The sequence below is a fragment of the Myotis brandtii genome, unplaced genomic scaffold (assembly GCF_000412655.1).
Source record: "Myotis brandtii unplaced genomic scaffold, ASM41265v1 scaffold399, whole genome shotgun sequence".
Classification (NCBI taxonomy): Eukaryota; Metazoa; Chordata; class Mammalia; order Chiroptera; family Vespertilionidae; genus Myotis; species Myotis brandtii.
The window spans coordinates 5,365,234-5,387,742 of NW_005365325.1; the positions used below are offsets into that span (position 1 = coordinate 5,365,234).

Below are 22,509 nucleotides of genomic sequence, written 5' to 3' on the forward strand. Positions count from 1 at the left end.
AGGGCATGAAAGGCAGCGAGGAGTGCACTGGGCAGAATTTCATGTTGTCACCTGCTGGTGCCCTTCTCTTGCTGCCTTAGCTCTCCCTTCTCCACGGGTCCTGTAGCTCCTGTGCCAGGCTGGCGATGGACTGTCTTCTGAGGTGAACAGAGAAAAACAGAGGAACCCAACAAGGCCTCTGGAAACTAGGAGCTGGGAGCCTAGAATTGGCTTGTGGAGAGATATCACTAGTGTTCCTGGGAGATCCTGCCAGGACTATTTGGTGCCATGAGCTTCCCAGCCCAGAGAGTGCGTTTGTCTAGGAACTGGAGAGGGCGGGATGACCATGCATGCTCCTGACAACCACTGTGTCCTGGTCACTCAGCTGCATACCTGCCAGTGACTGATCAATTTATCCTACTTCTCTTCGGATGTGGAGGGCTGGGGCGGGGACGAGGAGAAATCAATCTGCCAGTCGTTGAATCTGAGTGCTCTGCAGGAGGTGAGACCGAATTCACTGGGGAAAAACTCAGAAGCTCAGAATCTCGGGCGGGTGACTCTCACCTGATTACTCTAGAGAGGAAATTTAAAATATTGTTTTGATTAAATAAGCATAGTGATCGGCCTGAGGCAGGTGCTAAAGGGGGTGAGGGAATTGGGAAACAGGACATGCACAGCATCCTGAAATGTACAGAGAGGACACATGGCATTTGCCAACCCCATAACTTGGGTTTCTTTCCTCAGGTGAGACTGACCACACAGAAATCATGGAATAAGAACCCATCAGTGAATAACTCAGGGGGTGGGGTTGCAGCCCTTGGTTATTATGTTTCACATTTTTTTTTACCTGTTTCAAATTTCCTGTAAGAATGCCACACTCGATGAAAAATAAGTAAATAAATTTGAAAAATAATCATCTATTTTTACATTGCCAAGTAGTTATTTGTTAGAACAAATGTACCATCTCTCATTTTTAAAAACTTTATTTTGAAGAGGTGCGGTTTTTGTTAACCCATTTTTCCCGTCTTTTAATGAGTATTAAATTCAAAATAAAATGAAAAGCAGACATAATGTCTTTAATAGCCCTGACCATTAAAATATATGAGTAGTTTTGCAAGCTGGATACCTGAGTTAGCAGAAGAACCCACAGCAGCTATAACTAGGCACATACAAATGAACTCACAGGTGAATTGCATGCTATTTGGGAGGAAAAATGGCAGCACACTGTGTTATAAACAGACTCTGGAGACTTATCTTCATTTACGTTTAAATGTAAAAGTACATTTAGATGTAATTTTCTCTGTTCTTCCCACTAAATACAAATAAAACCCCTGGACATTATATATAAAAGAAACATAAAAAGACTCTTAAAAATAGAGACCATAAAGTTTTATCATGAGAGAGACCTTCACTGTGATGAAACAGTTCTGTATGTTAATTGCAGTTGTAGTTACACCAATGTGATTAATATGAGATGGAACGTGTATTAGTTTCCTGTGGCAGCAGAAACAAATGATCACAAATGGAATGGCTTACAACAACAGAAATTTATTCTCTCACAGTTCTGGAGGCCAGAAGTCCAAAATCAGTACCACTGGGCTAGAATCAGGTATTAGCAAGACTCCATTCCCTCCAGAGGTCCTAGGGGAGAATTTTTTAGTTGCCTCTTTGTGTCTCTTTGGCTTGTGATCATATCTCTTTGCTTCATTTCACCATTGCCTTGTCCTCTATGTGTGTGGATAATCACCGTTGGCCTCTCCTCCCTTCTACTGTGATAGCACTTAGGGCCCAACTGGGTAATCCAGGATAAACTCCTTTCAAGAGCCTTAACTTAATTACATTTTTGGCATTATGTTAATATTCAATTCTTTTGCTAAAATACATCTTTTTCTTTCACCTGTCCAGTCTCCATTAGCTTACTTTTAAAATAAACAGTGATATTCCTTTGAGGAAAAATAATCTTTATTGTTCTTAGTCCTTGTGTTTTTGTTACTGTTGTTATTGGTGTTTGTTCTCACTGCTTTATTGAAGTATGATTGAAAAAAATTAAAAAAAAAACACACCTGTATATATTTAGGTTGTAAAATGTGATTTTTTAAAAGGTGCATGGCATGATAATTTAATACATGTACACATTATGAAATGATTACCACAATCAAGTTAATTAACACATCCATCATTTCATATAGTTACCATTTTTGTGTGTTTTAAGAATATTTAAGATCTACTCTCAGCAAATTTCAAAAATGCAATGCAGTATTATTATCTACAGTCACATTGTACTTTCAGTTTTCTTGTGTTTTAAGTGAGGTTTAAAAAGCTGCCATTTTTATTCCTGAAAAAATAGATCTAGAGACAGAGAAGCATCGGTCAGATGCTCAAACCTCAGAGGGAAGGCAGGGAGGGTGGGGCTAAGGGGGAAAGATCAACCATAGGACTTGTATGCATGCATATAAGCATAAGCAATGGATACAGACACCGGGGGATGAGGGCATGAGTAGGGGGATAGGGGACAATGGGGGAATAAGGACACATTTGTAATATCTTAATCAATAAAGGAAAAAAATGCTGCCAATTTATAGAGGTATATCAAGACTGGCCAATGGACATATTCTCTCTCAAGCCACATAAATAAGGTCAGGCACTGATTTCACGAGGCTAAAGAGAAATAGCCTATGAATAGATTTAGTATAAAAGTCCACATACAATATCTCATCAGCCTTTGAAATTCCAACCCACATTTGAAATTCTTTTATTCTGTTTCATTCTATTCTTTCTGGCTTCTGTGAAATTTAAAAGTGATGGTAGCTGTCTAGTCTATTTCACTTTTCCTTCACATTTCATAACTTGTAATTTCACTACTATGGCAAACTTTGTGTTCATTTAATTAAATAAATCTTATTTTGCAGTTTAGTTTTGTTTTTATGATCTTAACTTTAAACTATAAATATTGAGATTACTTAGGTTTCCATGCATTGCCTCTTTGGATTATCAAAGGCATGTTTCCCCTTATTGTATTTTAGCCTGCCATGTGATTGTAAAATCCTTGGAACATTTAAGTCTGTATCTAAATCAGGTCTTTATTTTCTATTTGATTATATGTCTTCCATCTACATCCACTCTACTTCATTTCAGTTTTGTCTAAGGAAATCAAGATGCACATATAGAGGTACCAGAAGTTATACTAGACCTCAGCTATTCATGGAAAAATCAGAAGTTTGAAATAGGAAATGTACTGTTTTGAAAGGAACTGATCGAACAAGCTTTTTGGTTAAGATTGAATACAAATGTAATTGACAATAAAACTTGGTCTTCATAATACTCTGCCACTCCCAAAGCATGCAGAACATAAAAGTGAGTAGTATGGAAAATGAAGCACATGGAGTTAAAGTAATATCTCCAAAGTCACTGTGAATGATGGCCAGTGAGCTGGGATTGTGATACTGAACAACAAAATGCAATATACCAGTTCAACTATAGTACCCTCTCTGCAAGCATTATTTTTATTGAGTACTCCTATCTGTAATCATCGTGCTAGGTGTTGTGGGGGCTACAAGTATTAGTAAGATGTAGCAACTCACAACATAGTGTCTACCTGGATGGAATATTTTGCTTTTTTCCCCTTCTTTACTTATTTGACCATAAATTAATTATTTTTAAAAGCTATAAATGAATTTAAATAATTAGGTTCCAGTTTTCTACTCATCCTATTTATCCCTTTTCTATTTGAGAAATAATGCAATCAGTTTTTGCAGATGATTTCAAAATAGTACATTAGTGACATAAATGTCTCTTCTACAGAGACTGTTAAAAGCTCTAGAGGGAGAAGAGGGAATAGAATTGGGTTCAGGGTCACAGTCCCAACGGCTCAGATAATTGAAATACTCAGTGTTCTGGATGCCAGGGAGTTGTCTGTTTTTGCTCTTAAATTCCTTCCTTAGAGATCAGCAGAATACAGACAGTGCAAATACTGAATCTGTTACTCCCTCAGAAAGTAGGTATTATTGTGATTAGTTGATTTGATTATTTTAATTTTATTATGTTCTGATAGGAGATGTTATATCCTAAGAAAGCATAAATGCTCAGCATGACTGAAAGTTTGCTTTGTTAGAAGAAAAGGAAAATGAATCAGCACATGTTAAGTCCTGCTCTGTGGACATGTACCAATCCTCTAAATTTCCTAAGTATCTTAAAGGTGACTTAAGCCTCCTAACATTTGTGAAATTTCAGAGAAATTACAACTCTTCAAAGTTTTACACAGCTGGTGTAACTGAGCTTTGAATATACAGAGAGAGTAATTGGGGTGACTGAGTGAAGGAAGTGCCAATTATTAGCTTTGTGGTTGGGCTAGGTAGTTTCATGGTCTGTAAAGTGAGGATGATAACAGCACTTAGTTCACAGGGCTGCTGTGAGGGCTAAATGAGACAATGATTCCAAATCTCTAAGAATAATGGCAAGCACACAGTACACATGCAATAATAATCTCTACTGGAGATGAAGGTGTTGATAACAGCAGGTAGTGATAGTGTAGTTCCTATCTACTCCCAAAGTTCCTTTGTTTCCCATTAGCAATAAAGGCCTGGATTTGGCTCTACCACTCACTGGTGAGAAGAAAAGCAGCTTCTGACAGCCAGGACCTGGTCTGGTACACAAGCTGGGCCAGGCACTACTGCTGAACACAAAAATGTCAAAGACATCACATCACACAAGGTCACTTGTTACTATGATGAAGAAAGACAAAAATTAGATGACTTTGTAATTATAGATGAGTAAGACAGAAACAGAGATATTGTTTAAATTAAAAAAAAGGCCAAACCTCCACAATTGATTATGAATATGAATAACTGCTCTTTCTTCACAAATAATTGCTTAAAATTTACTTTGTGCCATTTTACTTTTAGTTTAGAATTACTATAAAGGTATCAAATGATAGGATTCGCACTGCTTTTTGACAGCATCAACCCCAGAAAATCTTAAAACACAAGTTCATATCAAGTCGTGTATGACATACTTTTAGTGAGACACTCCACAGTTCCTCAAGTTCTCCCTCTTTGAACAAAGAAATAAACCAAATTGTATTCAACCAAAGTTATGCTTCTGGTGTTCTTTGGCAGGACACAGGTTGCATGTCCTTTACTGCACTTAATAAATAATTAAATTTAGTAATCCACATTCATTTCAAGGCTGTTACATGCACAACATCATCCTAGGCACAAAAATGATTTAGGCCTGGTCCTTGACCACAGCCATCTTGCAATTCAGTGGCAGATACAAATCTATTTATTGAGCAAATCTAAATGAAATGCATACTGCAATTTGTTTTGTTCAACCAGCATTCATCGGACATCCAATATTAGATAGTACCTGAGCTACCATCTAATTATTACCAACATGTTATGTGATTAAAGAGTTGGTAGAAGTTTACTTGCTATAATCCTTGAGGACTTCAAATATTTTAACAGATAGAGGGGGAAAATGATAACTATGAGGCTAGGCTTTTTGAAAAATCATGATTTAATGCAGAGGTACTTTTCAGAGAATAGCAAATGTCATTGTAAATGGTACTTATGTAAACCTTGGTTGGGCAAAATAGAAGATGATGAGGCTAGAAACATGTGTTTGGGATGATAATGTGTTTAATGTCATAGATGGGAAATTGTAATGATAAAAAATGAAGGTCAGAAACACTGCTTAGGAGGTCATTTCTAAAACCCATTTGAATGATGAAAAAATGAATTTAAATTGTTGCATTGAGAATAAACATATGGAAAATTATGTTAGGTCCTATATTTGTTACTGAAGGCAATTCTGATATAAATAAATACATTATCTTTGACATCAAGTTGCTCCTAGTCTAAGACAGAAGGGTAGATAAGACCTTGACAGTTATTACTATAATCCAAAATAGGAAATGTTTCAAGAAATAGTCAAAGAGGAAAGATCTTATTTAGAACATCTCCAGAGTCCTTTGAATCACAGTATGTATGTCCCTTTCTCCAGTGATTACAAATCTTACTTTACAGGAGTTAACCATCAGTAGCTCTAAAATTGGCTGAATATCCCTAAATAGGCATGACTACAAGTCACACTTCCTATAGGCATGCAGATTTTCTCTATAGGGCTCTGATGGCAATTCTCATGTGGACTATTTAGGAAGCTAATAGCACTACCTTAAATACCATTTCCAGATAAAGACAGAGGAGATAGGGTAGGGGTGCAGTTATTCGACGTTATCAGAAAAAGCAAAGTAAATAAGGGTAAGGTTATTAATGTCTCTTACAAAAGAGGAACTTCTACCCAGTTTTCAGAGCTTTTCTAATATATGATGTTTCTTTAAAAATAACCAATTCAAGATAATCCTTAAGCCAAGGACACATATTTTGCAGTGGCAAATTCTGCCCGCCCCCTCTTTTCGTGGAATTCATTATGTCTCCCTTTATGCCCAAATTCTATTAGTTGTCAAATCTCATTGATTCTACATGTTAAATAGTTCTAAAAATCATCCCCACTATTCTTTGATCATGATTACCCACTGTACTAATGTGAGTCACATTCTAAATGCTATTTTTCAGGTAAGTCCTGAGATAAAAGCAGAGATTACATCACCATAATTCAATGAGAATTTTTTTTAAATAGAGAGCAATCAGAGTGAGTAAGTCAGAAATGCCAGACAATGTTCATCTAAAGCCACAAGTCAGAACTAAACAACTATCTATAATCTCACGAAGTCCACAAGTACAGCAAAGTCATAAATGACAAATGGAACATCGACCACAAGATAAAGGTAAGCTGAATCATTCTTTGTTCCATTAATCCATTCATGAAAAATTCATAATACACTTCCTAAGTATGAGGCACTTGGAATTCAACGGTATCCTGATTTATTGATGGCTGTGATCTTAAAAATACAATATAATAGACGCAGTGGTTCATGTGTGCATTCCATAATTACTAGAGGACTGTGTTCCTGATAACATCCACTTTCCGTGACCCTTTTCTGTGATTTTTTTTTCTTTGCTGGGTGTTTTCTATTTAACCCTCAATACACCTTATCCACCTTCTCTACCATGCTCCAGAAGTCTGACCATTGAGGACAATATCAGGCCTCCTTGTCATTTACCTTCTGGTAAAGTTCAGTCAATTAGGTAACAGAGTAGATTCACAAAAAGAACATGGGACTGGGATATTTATTCCCCACATCCTTTCCCTGAAAGGCCACCTGTGTGCTACTTACTATTCATGTAGCTCTTCCTCTGAATTCTAGTAACTGCTTTCTATCCATATTCCTAGCCTGGGAGCAATGATCATATTCTATGATTATTTCTATTACCATTATATCTTTGAAAATAATCACTTTTTAAATTCACCAAAATAACCCAGGTTAAATTTGTCATCAGTTTCATTCTGGGACCTAGATTGCTACTAGTTTAGAATTTGTAAGTTTTTCAACTAGGCTTAAATTTTGGTTATGCAATTCTGGACTATTTTTTAAAAATTTATCTATATTGCTAAAAGTATTACAGATGTTCCCTTCTTCCACCCTGGTGATCCCCTCCACCCTGTACCCACCCCTCCACCCTGTACTCCCCCAAGGTCTTCACTGCACTATTGTCTGTGTTCATGGGTTAATATAAAATTTATATATATATAAATTTGTTGGTTTATATCTCCCCAACCTCCCTCTCAGATTCTTCAGTCTGTTCCATGCTTCAATGTCTCTAGATCTACTTTTTTTCCTCAGTTTATTTTGTTCATTACATTCCACATATAAGTAAGATCATGTGATACCTGTTTTCCTCTGACTGGCTTATTTTTCTTAGCATAATACACTCCAGGTCCCTCCATGCTGTCTCAAAGGGTAAGAGATCTTTCTTACAGCTGCATAATATTCCATTGTATAGGTTATTTTTTACTATAGTATCCTTTTAACATTTCTTAAATTTGTTGTTTATTTCTTCTTACTTTTATTTAGATTATGTGTGATAAATGATCATGACATTCATCACCTCTTAGGTGGGTAATCCAATATTCTACTGTCTTTCAAACTCTAGATATCCTAAATTTAATTCTCTTTCAACAATAAATCCAGAGAAATGCAAAATATGAATAACTGCAAACCATGAAAATCTAAGTTTTACTCTGAGCTTTCTTCAAGGGCAGTTTTATTTTATCATTTTAAACCACCCTATGTATTCAAGTACAATAAATATTTAACTAAGTATTATGATAAATTTTAGAAACATATGTACTCATAACTAAAAAGGAATCCAAATAAACTCAAACTATGTTCTTTCCCTGGTGAAGGTACTGAGAAAGAGACAAGTTTAATAGCTTGCCTAACATTACAGAAAAAGAATCAATAAAATAATCTTGTGCATTCTCTACTATAGAACTGGATATTTTTTCAAATCTGAAATGCCAATATAGCATGTATAGAAAATATTACCTCATTAGCTCTTTTCCTTCATCCTAATACAAACCTACTTTGTAAAGGCTAATAATCCTGAGACTATAATTAAAAAGTAATTAGTAGTACACTCATAGATTAATGATTATTTTTGAGATTATATAACAGAAATTATATGCTGATATAGTATCGATGTGATGCAGGTCATTATTCTGCATACTTCTTTTAAAAAAAAAGTTTGTAATTATGTTGCCAATGGAATTATAGTTTTCTTTAATTTCAGCAGAAGTATTCAATAATATTTAATCATCATGACCCCAAAATGTAAACTCTTTAAATTCTCATTTTACAAATAAGGACTTTGAGACTCATAGGCACACAGAAAGACAGAAGTAAAGTTAGCTTACAATACAGTTCTTACTGAGACTAAAAGCCAGGGAAATTTCAGGAGCTCCTCTAAACTGTACAAATTCTTATTTTATGTGAACTCCCAGCCCATTTTGCCAGCAAAGAAAACCCCAAGCTGCATAGGCCCAGGACTTCAGATCCTTCATAAAATTGAGCACTAACCAAATCTTATTGAGAGTGGAGCTATAAAAGGGAAAGGACAAAAAGCTTTTCAAAAGCCACAGATAAAGGAAGTCATCAGGGAAATCTCCAGAAAACAAAGAAATCTGGCTCTCTATGTCAGCTCGGCACTGTGGTAGGAGGACATGAATCAGAAGAAAAGAGTCAAAAAAATCCCCAAAGGGAGAGATTCAATTTTAAGTTTTCAAACTTCATTTCAGGAAAAATATGCAAATGTTTTGAATATATTCTAGGAGACATAGTCACAAGCTAGTTATTCTTTTTTATTGCATATAAATAAGAGCAATAAAGAAACCAGATGGCCAAGTATGTAGTAGTTTTAAGAATACTATCAACACTGAATTAAGCATGCCTGCTTTGCATTTATATACCACTTGATCATCTGAAAGCACATTTTTCAGAATATTTGAAGAATGTCATTTGCATTATTTTGCTAGGGCTGCCAACACACAATACCATGGACTGAAAGACTTAAAGACCAGAAGTTTATTTTCTCACAGTTATAGAAGCTGGTAGTTCAAGAGCAACATGTTGGCAGGATTGGTTTCTTCTGAGACCTCACTGTGGCTTGTAGATGGCCATCTTCTCCTTGTATCTTCATGTGGTCTTTTCTCTGTACATGTCTGTGTCCAAATTTCCTCTTCTTACAAGAATATCAGTAATACTGGATTAGGGCCTACCCTAATGATATCGTTTTAACTTAATTACCTTTTTAAGTATCCTATCTCCAAATATCACATTCTGAGGTACTGAGGGCATGTGACTTTGAGAGGGACACATTCAGCCCATAACTCCACTCCATTTCCATCTTGAGAATGAAAAGTAAACACAGAGACATTAGAATCACTGAATTTTAAATATAAATGTGACATAAATATTATTAAAACTCAACCCCATAGCTTGTGCATGAAACAGGATCTGTGAGAAGTCAAATGAGTTGTCTAAGATAAAAAAACAGTACATAAAAGGAAGGATTAAGAAAGAAATGACATTATCAGAGAGAAAGGTTAGTCAGTAAGACACTGGGAAAATTAGTTATCCATATAAAAAACAAACATGAATGATATCTCTACTTAATACCATTTATAGACTTAATAAAAAACAAACTGACATTAGGCTCAATTGTATTGCTTTAGTTTCCAAGTGTTTCCAAGAGTGTTTAAATTTCACCAACATGAAGATGTTATGCTTTGCAAATAATTTTAGTATTTAAATTTTTTTCATCTCATGCACGTCAACAAATTTTGATCTTAACATACATTTTTGGATGGCAAATATGGTCTGTAAATTTCTGTTCCTATTTTATATGTTAAATATCATAAAACATTTCTATGGATGAATCTTAGAAGCAAATTATTAAGTAAAAGGAATATAATAAAGCAACACAATAATATACAACATAAAATAATACCTATGTAGATTTTTTTTAAAATAAGCAACAACAAATAGTATATAAATCTATGAAGAAAAGCCAAAGGATAATTGCAACAACAACAAAACTTCAGGATAATGATTATCTCTTGAGTAAAGGGAGACAGAGGAAGGAACTGGGGTCCAGGAAGGGCACATGGGGAAACAGGAATAATTCTAAAATTGGGTGATGGGCTCTCAAGTATTCATTTCAAGATTACACACACACACACACACACACACACACACATTTGCTAAAATATTAATTTGTATGTATTAGTTATTCCATAATAAATAAATATATTGAAAAAGCATCTGGACATTAAAGTATATTAACAAACATTTCATGTCTCGAATATAAAGAGATCAATTTCTAAATTCAGAAGGCATTTTTTATAATAAAAGAAAAGACCATGTGAGAAAGAAAAATATAACTTATTCAGGAAAATACACATGCAATTTTATGTTTTGTATATTGTTTCTCTTATTTATTATCCTCACATTTTTTAAAATAGTAAACTATAGCATTTATACTTAATAGTTAAGTAAAAGAATGCTAGACTCATAAATAAAACATGGGTTTAGATCCCTTTCATACTAGCTGTTTGATGTTAGGATGATTGCTTGGGTTCCTTGAATTTTAGTTCCATATTATCTCTCTCAAATGAAGAGCTTAGACAGGATAGAGATCCTCCAGTACCTGTATTCCATAATTTTATATGCAGAAGGAGTCCCAAGTTTTTCAAAATTTGAGATTTGCTTTCTAGAAGGAACCAACGGGTCTATAAAGCTCATCCATCATTGACCAGAGGACACAGTGTTCTCCAATTACATATCTTATTGACAAGGATGGATTTTTAAGTATGTTACTGGGAGAAACGGAAGAGACAGGAACAAAGGTCAGGCATGTGACGAATTTTTGTTTTTGCCTTTTTCACCTTGCTAGGCCCGCATTTTCATTGAGAATGCTCTTTCATAAGAGCTTTTTGGTTAATTCTCCATAAGAAAAAAAAGAATCTCAAGTTATTTTCAACAAAAGTTTCAAAATGGAAGTTGATGTCATATATTGCCAATATGGGGAGGGCAGTGGAAGGCGGGTCTGGAAACACCTTTTTTTTCATATTTGCTAGCAATTCACAAGTCAAAGCAAAGGAAATATGGAGGCGCAAAAATAAAATTGGCAGTTTCTAAAAACTTTGAGCTGGTGCCCCAGGTCCTACCAAGCTTTTAATGACACGAATGTGTTGAAAGTAGTCCTTAATAAATAATTACTTTAGCTTATCACCATTAAGCCTTACAATAACTCTTAACATTATTTGACTTGATTGCTATTAAAAAGAAGGACCGGGACTCTTAAATATGAATAGCTTTTTTGAGGTCACAAGTTTAGCATGACAGATACCTGAACCCAGGTCTCAATCAAAAGCACTTGCTTCTCTAGCTGTCCCCATGAATAATGAACTAATGGTGTTTTTAATCCACTGAGTGAGGACCTATTCAAAATTTTATTCACTGCCTATTTGTCATTTGAATATCCAATTGTCTTATGTGAATACTTAGGTAATTACCAGAAGAACTCCATTAAACTATTTCTTTAAAATATTGTGATTTCTATTTCTTGTTCTCCTAATGCTCTTGCACTGCATTTCCAAAGAGTGTTAACTTACAGACATACAGAAAAACTTTGTAAATATTACTATTGTGGATAAGAAATTAACTGTAAATAGCCTACTGATATTTCAATAAAAGCTGAAATGCAGCATATATCTCTTCTTCATCAAACAGAAGATAATGGCCACTAAATACCAGGCTGTTGAAGCTCATGGTGTAAAGAAGCTGAAACTATTGCACTCTCATTTTCTATTTTACACAGCCATAACTGCTTTCCAGTTCCACTAACTAGACTATAAGCCACTTGAAAACAGGAATTGCTTTATATCTTTTTGGCTAGAGTTTAACATCTTGTCTTAAATATCTAAAACAATATGTAAGTGAATAAATTTATATTATTTGAGATATTTTTATAATTTAACTAGATTTAGTGGAATCTTTACTACTCTATGTAATAATAAGCATCTGCTTTATTAATCTTTCCAATATTAAAATTCAGAAACACAAATATTACAATTTTTAATTTACCTTAGTTTACATTTTTCCACTACTGACTGCAACATTTCTCAACTGTTATTTCCCATGCTATGGAAATACTTTAGGGAAGACATTCCCATTTTAAAAGGACTAAATAGATAAAAGGGGTAACAGGATTAAAACCTAACAGGACAAACAGCAGCAAATCTTAAGGCCTGAGAATAACCTTCTTTAACTCCACGATCTGCCCACCAGACCTATGGAAAGAGGGTCTTATCTTCCAGACACATGAGGGTGTCCTGACCCATGGCTGTGCTGGGTGCAGCTCATGTGGTAGTTCTCATGGATTGAAGTTAGGTGTCTGCAGCTCCCCTGGGCTGGCATCCACACCAGGGGCTCGACCAGGTCCCCCACAGATTCGCTGGGCATTGTCCTTGCTTGAGCCCTCTAACTGCTGGCATGCCCACAGCTCCAGGTGGCTCCATCTTTTAAAATGTAGGTGGAGGTAGCCATGTCCTATCGTTGTGGTGTGCAGACATCCTGCCCAAAGAGTTTGGGCTGGGGTCATCTGGCCTGTTGAAACCCAGTCAAAGGCCCTGACTTTTGAAACCAAGGAGGCAGCCCTTATAATTACTGAATCACTTTTGGAGCCTTTCTTCCCTTGTCTTGAAGAATATTGCAGTTTTGCAACCAGGTAGTTTTATGGCCCTCTCCAACGATCTCTCTTTATTTGTCTCTGCTTCCTTCCCCTTCAGTTCAAATGGATTATTTTCCTGCTGAAATGTTTGATTAAGTCTGTGGTCTGCACCCATACTAGCTGTCTTACCAAAGGGCTGTTTAGGCACACTCTTAGTGTTCTCTTCCAAATAGCTTTTTTTTTTTTTTTTTTTTTGCAGCATAGATAGGATGAGATTTTCCAAAGTTTTCCGTTCTTAATCTCTTTTGATTAACAGTTCTGTTTTTAAGTCACTTCTTTTCTCACATTTTACTAGAAGCTGTCAGGAGGAGACAAGTCGCAGCCGTTCCTGTTACCTAATACTTCATGTCCAGATACCAAGAAAAAGTTGCAAGGCATAGCAAAAGGCAAAAAACACAATTTGAAGAGATGGAGAAGCATCAAAATCAGACATGGCAGGATGTTGAAGAACACCCACCAATCTCCCTCAGTTTGCATGAGAAATTATGATGATTATATGCACATTTATAATTCTTCAAAATATTAAAGTAGTTGTGTATGGGTAGAATTATGAATGATTTCATTTTCTTTTTGCATTTTATTATGCAAGTATATTTCTATTACAATGAGAAGAAAAACCATAATGTAGTATAATTGCCTAATAAAAAAACAACTGCTTGGCATTAAAAAGAATTTTATATATCAATAAAATTCCTGTTTTATTAACTACTATAAAATTTTCATTTGTTACATTTTAACATTAACAAACTCACTAAAATGCTTAGAACTAATAAAAGTAGCATAAAAATTGCAAGTGTAATTCCACTTTATGATACTTAGAACAAGTGAAAACTAAGCTAAAGCTATTTATAGACTGAACATCCATTAAGAATATAAAGAGGATAAGTGCCGGTATATTTACTAAGACTTTATATTAAAGGAGAAAAAAAGAAAGATGCATTTTCACTAAATGGGATAGAGTATAACATTACTTGTTTAGCATATATACAAAATTTTATAAGACTGAGTAATCATTGCTAGACATCCTTGAATTTCTATGACTCCTTTATCAGAATTTATCTTGAAAAACATAAAACTGTCCAAAGATAAGTTTAAAGTATGCTAAAAAGGGAGAAACATTGTAAATTATACAAAAAAGAAAAGACAAAAATATTTTGTTTACTGATGTACACTGCTCTTCTAACAATGTTTTCATTGGCCCTCCAAAAGCACTGTGATATATCAATGGATATAGAAGTCTTCCTTTAGGATTGTTTGATGTATTAATAATGTGACAGGATTCTTCCTTTGGCAAGAATTTAAAAATAAGCAAAGTTTTTCAAAACCCTATAAAACAATGAGAAATTTCCATGATGTAAATTTAAATGTAGAAAATTTATAACAAACTTCCTGGGGACCTAGAATTTTGGTTTCCCATAAATCTATTTTTTAACCACATTTTAGTTAGATATTACTTCTCCAAACAGAGTTTACAGTTCCCATGGGTTGGTGACTAAACTTAGAATTAGGTAGTTCTTGTCAAAATTATGGCAAAGTTACGGCAGGCTTAGTCATAGTCTCAAAGGTGAAACAGAGAAAATTCCATTTTCATAAACATTTTATGACTATTTATTAATTTGTAGAAGAAGGTCCTTTCTGTCCCTAATCTTTTACATTCAAAAATTCTTTGATGATCAACTGTCACAAATGATTCCTATTAGTTCATTTACTCATTGATTCAATGAACATTTATGTTAATTAAAAAACCTTTTAAAAATTTAACAAGTTGGTTATTTAAAAAGAAAATAAATCTAAATGAGGGTTTTCATAAACACCAATGGGTCATCTCCAATAACTCCAAAACTTTTCACTCATAAACCACCTAAAAGAAACTCACAAAACTTGCTATAGATGGTTTTGTTGCCCAGGAATAAATTGTAATGTCACCTTCAACTAGTGAAAGCTTATTGAAGTAAGGAATTTACACTATTTCATGGGCAGCTGGCTCTGTATTCTGCCCCGAGATGGTAAATATTCACAATATTTTAATCTGAAAGTCTGAAAACCAAAGATATTGGAACTCATCATGTACAGCCCTGAAAATTACGTAACACTACCTATGATTTTTACCCCACTTATTGCAACTATTCATAACTTTTTTTTGCACTGATATTTATGCCCTAGATTACAGGGTAACATCTCAGACCTCTATGGAGAGTTATGTAACATATAGTTTACCCCCCTTCTCACCTTATAAACCAGAAAAACTGAATTCCAATAAGAGGTTGTGAATTCATATCTGAAAGAACCCTATTTCATGCTAATAAATTTTTTCCCATTGAAACATTGACATGATTATATTTTCTTTGTAATAATAGTAAATATTCACTTGGCTATATTTTAATATCAGTGTTATATAACTTAGAGTTATAGAGATCATCCTTCAACAGCAATTATTATAGGGCAGGGGTGGGCAACCTTTTTGTGAGGGCAACCAGCAAAATCTCTGACTCAAAATTCTTCTGCGTGCCAACCCTAATTTTTTGAGAACATGTTACGCCTACTTGATATCTCTTAAGGTGTATGTATGTGAAGAACCTTGAAGAAATAATAAAATTCATTCGAGTGACAAAAACACAGTATATGATGATGAAAAATACATTTATTTTTTAATGTATACATGTACACTGATAGTCCGACAGAAAACTTTATGACTCCGTTTGATATTATCAGTGGGACTTTTGCTGCTGCATCACTGATGACAGAGATTTTACATCAGGTTTATATTTCGTGACCTTCAGAGATATGCATGAGCTACTACTTTCATCCGTCAGGCTACTCCTATTACGAGACTTAACAAAATTCATCACTGAGAACAAAGATTCACAAGTGTATGTGGATGAAACCAAAACACTGGTCGGATCTAGGAAGGCAGGGAGAGTTAAGGCAGAGGCATAGAAATTGCTCTTCCCCTCTCTCGTCAATCCATGTCTATGGTCTTTAAGATAACTTGTTATGGAAAATTATTTATTTACCTAAGGTGCACCTACACTGAATTTATCTGAAGAATAAAAAAGTCGATATTAAGAAAAAAACTGTAAATGGAAGATTATAAGAGAGGGTTTCGCGTGCCAGCAAAAGTTACTGGCGTGCCATGTTTGGCATGCGTGCCAAGGGTTGCCCACCCCTGTTATAGGGTTATCTTAACAATTAGGATAAGAGGTTACAGATTATCTTCAGGTTTTTTATTAGTTATGATTCTCTGATAAATATATTTTCCCTTTGTGAGTTTCCTATTCGGTTGACTGTGTGACGCAGGGGTCCTCAAACTACGGCCCGCGGGCCACATACAAATACAAATATTGTATTTGTTCCCATTTTGTTTTTTTACTTCAAAATAAGATATGTACAGGGTGCATAGAATTTGTTCATAGTTTTTTTTTTTAAACTATAGTCCGGCCCTCCAACGGTCTGAGGGACAGTGAACTGGCCCCCTGTTTAAAAAGTTTGAGGACCCCTGGACTGTGGAGGAACCAATATCTTATTCATGCCTTAGTAAGCCAAAATGTACTGTGGACTGGACCTGGCACCAGTCATGGGAAACCTAGAGAACCAGAGAAAAGACTATCAAGGGCTTCGGTGGTGGTTTTCTAATGCTTCTGTATTGATATTAATCTTCCCGAATTGGGGAGGTAAAGCAAAACCTGCCATCAGAAAGCCAGTGCTGCTACACTTCTGGGTATATGTCTCTTTAAATGTACTCAGTGTGAAAAAAATGTCTGGCCATGGAGTAACATAAGCATAAAAATTTATGTAAATCACTATTCAAAAGAATGTGTTCTGTTGAACTGCAGCAGCATATCTGCAAGTCATTTAGTAACAAGGGACAGGAAAAGTGATACTACACTGACACTACAGCACAAGTTGAAGAAGATTATTTATCATCAAAGAGAACCTCAGGGATGTTAATTGTCATGATAGAGGGAAAAATATGTACAGAGACAGATTCAATCCTTTTTACTCATATTTTGACTTGTTGCAAATTGACTTGATGAAATTTTAATTGCAGCTTTGGTGGAGGGTAGGATGGTTACCTAGTTAGAAAACCTGAATAACTGCTGACCAGCTACACCTCAAAAAGTCTTTCTTGCCCATTACTTGCCCAGTTCACAATTAATTGCATAATGTAATGAAAATTATTTCTGAATGAAGAAAGGGTAAATGTTAAGAAGATGGTCGGCTTGGTAAGTGAGCATATGTCCAAGAAAGAGAATTCTTGGGGAAAGAAAAAGAGTAAGAGTGTCATTCTGGTACAAGTTTGGAATTTTTAAAAAGCCTTACACCAGGGGTGGGCAAACTTTTTTACTCGAGGGCCACAATGGGTTCTTAAACTGGACCGGAGGGCCGGAACAAAAGCATGGATGGAGTGTTTGTGTGAACTAATATAAATTCAAAGTAAACATCATTACATAAAAGGGTACTGTCTTTTTTTTTTTTTAGTTTTATTCATTTCAAACGGGCCGGATCCGGCCCGCGGGCCGTAGTTTGCCCACGGCTGCCTTACACAATATAGAAAGATGATAAATAGATCCTTGTTTTAAAGACTAAGACTTAGGAGGAAAAGTATTCTTCATATCATTACAATAGGTGTTACTTCATATGGGGTAGTGAGTTAGCAGCATGCTGGAGAGGAGACGTTAGGGACAGAAAAGCTGAAAACTGATTGGGTATTCCAGTCTAACCTCTCCCTATTGAATTGAGGATCATTTTAAGAGAGATAGATGTAACCAGCATTTCCATTTACTTTCATACAATCACAATCTTGTCAAAGGAAAGCTATTAAAATAATCAGATAGAAGACTTTTTAATGAAATACAAAAGATTTCTGAGTATTTTCTATATTATTGTTCCTGCCCCCACCCCCACCCCCCAACCTCTGCAAAGCATATAACTTCTCTATAGGGCTAGGCTACTGGGTTTCTAATCATGTGTGACTAGGGCTTTCAAAAAGCATTTTTTCAAAATGAAGGTATATTAACTTTTAATGAAAATATTATTCTTTCTTGGTTGAGAGATCTCTATTTACCAAGAAAGTTTGCCCTTGTATAAATGTCTTTTTCTTTCTTATTCTCTCTGGCTGTTCTTGCTATGTTTGTTTTCAATTCGTCATACATTCTTTCTAAACACAGAGCTAATATAATATTGATTTTTCAAAATTGTGTTTTGTTGGAAATTAGAAGCATTTTTCAGATCAACCATGTACTAATTTTTAAACTGCAAGGCTTTGAACAATATAGATTTGAACATGATGAAATGTCTAGAAAAAATTTTGATACTTTTCATTAAAATACAGTAACAGAAAGTCACAGGCAAGGTTGCCAAATGTCACAAATAATGACTGTGAAGAGAGGGGTAGTAAATGGAAATCACTGGGTTTATTCACCATCAGTAATTAGTTAAACAATAGCAGTGGTAGCAGAATACAATCAATAGTTCTAGAAAAATCTGAAATGGACTCCCTTTCAGGACATTATCCTCATGAATACCACTGATCAGTTCACCAAATGACTCCCTCATGCTTCCTTGCATACTGTCCACGGATCTCCATGCCTAGCCTTTGCAACGTCCCCTTTTCCCATAAGTTATTCTGTACACATATTTAAAAGACTTCTCCAATAAGTGATCAGTCAAATGCAGTGGAGGGAGGACATTTCTTCCCTTCAACACAGGGATGGTAGATCCAGTGCTTAGCTATTTTCAACAACACACTTTTAACTCTCCCCACTTCTCTTTCCCTCTAGTAATTGCCATATTGTCTGTGTCTATGAGGTTATTCTTTTTTTCTATTCTTCCATTTTAATAAATATTCTTCAAAATGTTCTTAAAGGACATATTCAGATTTAGAATTCTCAAACTCCTTAGAGCTCTGCTTTGAACATGGTCACAAAGAGGAAATCTGACTTCCATTCCTTGGCATGTGGATCACTACCTTTTCTTCTACCTGTTCTGTCCTGCATCAAAAAAAGGCCTCTCCTAGCTCACACATCGAAACTTTACCTAAATACATGCTGCCCCGTATTTAGACTTAGACTTGGGGAAGAGGCTCAATTGAGTAGGTTCTAGAAGTTTGGAATAGTGGTTTTCTGATTCCATGGTGCAATTCAAAAGTGGAGTATGAAATGTGAAATCCCTGAATCTCTTATATTTCTAGTTCCATGGGAAATGGTGTGTCCCAAGGAGAACTAAAGCAGCCCTCTAAATTTTAGGATCCAGAGAAGGAACCCTTCTTAGAGAATACCACAAAAATTCCTGGTTTAAGTATCTTTTAATCCCTCTAAGTCATACATTCATAACAGGGATGATATTTTCCCTAAAGGTACAAAAATTGGTCCCAAGGGAAGTGAACAATTTTTTCCTGTTATATATAAAACACAATTAAATTTATAGTACATAAAAAGTGTATCTTTTTATGGTATTAAAATTTTGTGGGGAGGGTGGGGGGAATTAGGAGGAAAGAGGGGCTTAAAACACTCCTTAAGGGGACACTAATGAAGACTAAAATTTGAGAAACACTGCTCCAAGTGGTGGTCTAAAACCAGACTGCCTCTGCATATGAGCATAACCAATGGACACAGATACGGGGGAAGGGAATGGGAAGGGGAGGGCATGTGCTGGGGGGTGGGGTTGGCCAGGGAAAGGTCAATGAGGGGAAAAGGAGACTTACTAGTAATACTTTAAACAATAATGAATTTAAATTAAAAAATAATGACCAAAGTAAATTGAATAACAGACACGTGAGATAGCTAAGAGACATATTTGTATGACACTAAACATTCATTACTAAACTAAAAATACAGTCCATTCTCTATAAAAAATAATAAAACCAGACTGCCTCAGTGTGAATTTTTACTGTACTGGCTAGTAGTTGTATACCTTGGGAAAGTATACAACTTTCCTGACCACCATTTTCCCATCTTTAAAATGGGTACAGTAAGAGTGTCTACTTCAAAAGGTTGCTATGAGGATTAAGTGATTAATATTTATACAATACTCAATATAGTGTATACCATATAATAAGTACAAATAAAGCATTTTAGTAAGAAAAATTTTCCTCATATGTAAAATTTGTGATAGAAATAGTGTCTTCCTCATAGGGTGGCTACAATGATTGAACAGGATAATGCCTTATACAATATCTAACACAGGATTTGGTACTTAGTAAATGAACAAATTGTTAATTAATATTAAAGTAAAAGAATAGAACATATGGCTCCAGAAATATATGATATAATATTGAAAACCATAGCTTTTTCAGATTTTCATTATGCTGTAGTATATATTTTTGACTTTTACTGAAAATATTCCCAGTACTCGCTGAAAGCAAGTATTCCTACTTTTGTTTATAAGTTTTTAACTAAACTTAAAATGCTTTCCTTTTTAACTGAGCTTAAAGTGTTTTTTATAAACATTAATTTAAGTAATTGGAAAGTCCCATTGCCCTTCACCATTGGGAAGACATCCATTCATTCAAAATCCTTGGGGAATGTACAGCATGGTGAGAGAGTGCTGGGCTTTTCACTTGGTGATTTTGCATGATCATGTAGGGGTAGTAAGACATTAGCAGACAAATTAATGAGGCAAGTTTATTTCTTGCCAAAGGAGTCTTCCATTTAGTATGAAAAATATCCAATGCATTGCATTTTATTTACACGGGAGAAGAGTCAGCCAGGTTAATGGTGTATTAAACTACAAATCCACTGTACTTTCTAGATGTTGCTTAGACATAAACCTAAGACTGGATACTATTTTTTGTCTCAAAAAGTTATTTCTCTCATAAAAAAGAAAAAGGAACTATCTTCAATATTACTCAATATTAAGAACAGATAGTTGGTGTTCGATTTTAAACAATGGAAAGTTAGAATATATTTCCCTAAAGTTTCTAGCATTGTCCATTTCTCTAAAATAAGTGGATACATTTTTTTTTTTTTTAGGAAACTCCATAATGTTTTCCATAGTGGCTACACCAGTCTGCATTCCCACCAGCAGTGCACTAGGGCTTCCTTTTCTCCACATACTCACCAGCATTTGTCATTTGTTGATTTATTGATGGGAGACATTCTGACAGGTATGAAGTGATACCTCATTGTTGCTTTAATTTGCACCTCTCTGATGATAAATGACTTTGAGCATTTTTTCATTTATCTCTTGGCCATCTGTATGTCCACTTTGGAGAAGTTTTTATTTAGGGCCTTTGCCCATTTTTTAATTGGATTGTTTGTCTTCCTTTTGTTAAGTTGTATGAGTTCCTTATATATTTTGGAAATTGACCCCTTATCAGATGTATCATTGGCATATGTGTTCTCCCATGCAGTGGGCTCCCTTTTCATTTTGTTGGTGGTTTCTTTTGCAATTTGACCCAGTGATTCAACTTCTAGGAATATATCTTAAGAAACCTGAAACACCCCTATGTTCATAGCAGCACAATTTACAATAGCTAAGATCTGGAAATAGCCCAAGTGCTCATCAGTAGATGAGTGGATTTTAAAAGCTTTAAAAAAAAAGTAGGAACCCTTATCCTTTCAGACGGCATGGAGGGACCAGGAGAGGATTATGCTAAGCAAAATAAGCCAGTCAGAGAAAGACAAATATCACATGATCTCACTCATATGTGGAATCTAATAAACAAAATAAACTGATGAACAAAATAGATCCAGAGACATAGAAGCATGGAACAGACTGAAGACTCTCAGAGGGAAGGCAGGGGTGTGGGGTTAGAGGGAGAGAGACAAAAAAAAGGAAAATAAATTAAAATAAGTAGGTACATGCAATTCATAAAATTATATACTATTGTGAACATACTGTGCTTATTTTATTGATAAGTTTAGGTTAAGTATCAGTCATAAACTGTTAGATGGCAACAAAATGTTATTCAAACATTTAAAAACCAATTTCGGAGAAAAGCTTCAATGTGAGAGTAGATTACACCGATCTGTAATAATTGCTAATGTTTTTAAATGAATTAGCATGGAAAATTATTGGAATAAATATATTTTAGGTTACCCATTAGATATTAGTAAGTTTTTGGATTAGTGACTGTTTTATAATCTATTTGCCAACCATTTGCCTAAAAGATTCACCTCTCTGTCCCCAAATTAGAATACATCTCGAGGTTTCACAGTGAATCCCAATTTCTTCAAAAATCATCAAAGAGCCCTTTCACAGTACTTTTAGATATAAAGGTTATAGATGTGGCACAGAATCATTTGAGACGGGAGATCTATTTCTGACAACTAAAAGTTGACTTGAAATTCAGTCAACTACCCTGTCAAATGTTCATTGGAAGTTTGAACATGAACTTTTC

General features: G+C 35.0%; 1 long non-coding RNA gene across 1 annotated transcript in view; it reads right to left on the bottom strand.

Moving 5' to 3' along the window:
• Positions 1-14,439: 14,439 nt before the first annotated feature.
• The window catches only part of LOC106727276, a 165,854-nt gene continuing 157,784 nt past the window's right edge, over positions 14,440-22,509 (bottom strand). The window contains exon 4 of the long non-coding RNA XR_001363450.1: positions 14,440-14,495. This is a non-coding gene — a long non-coding RNA (uncharacterized LOC106727276). The remainder of the gene's footprint in view (positions 14,496-22,509) is intronic.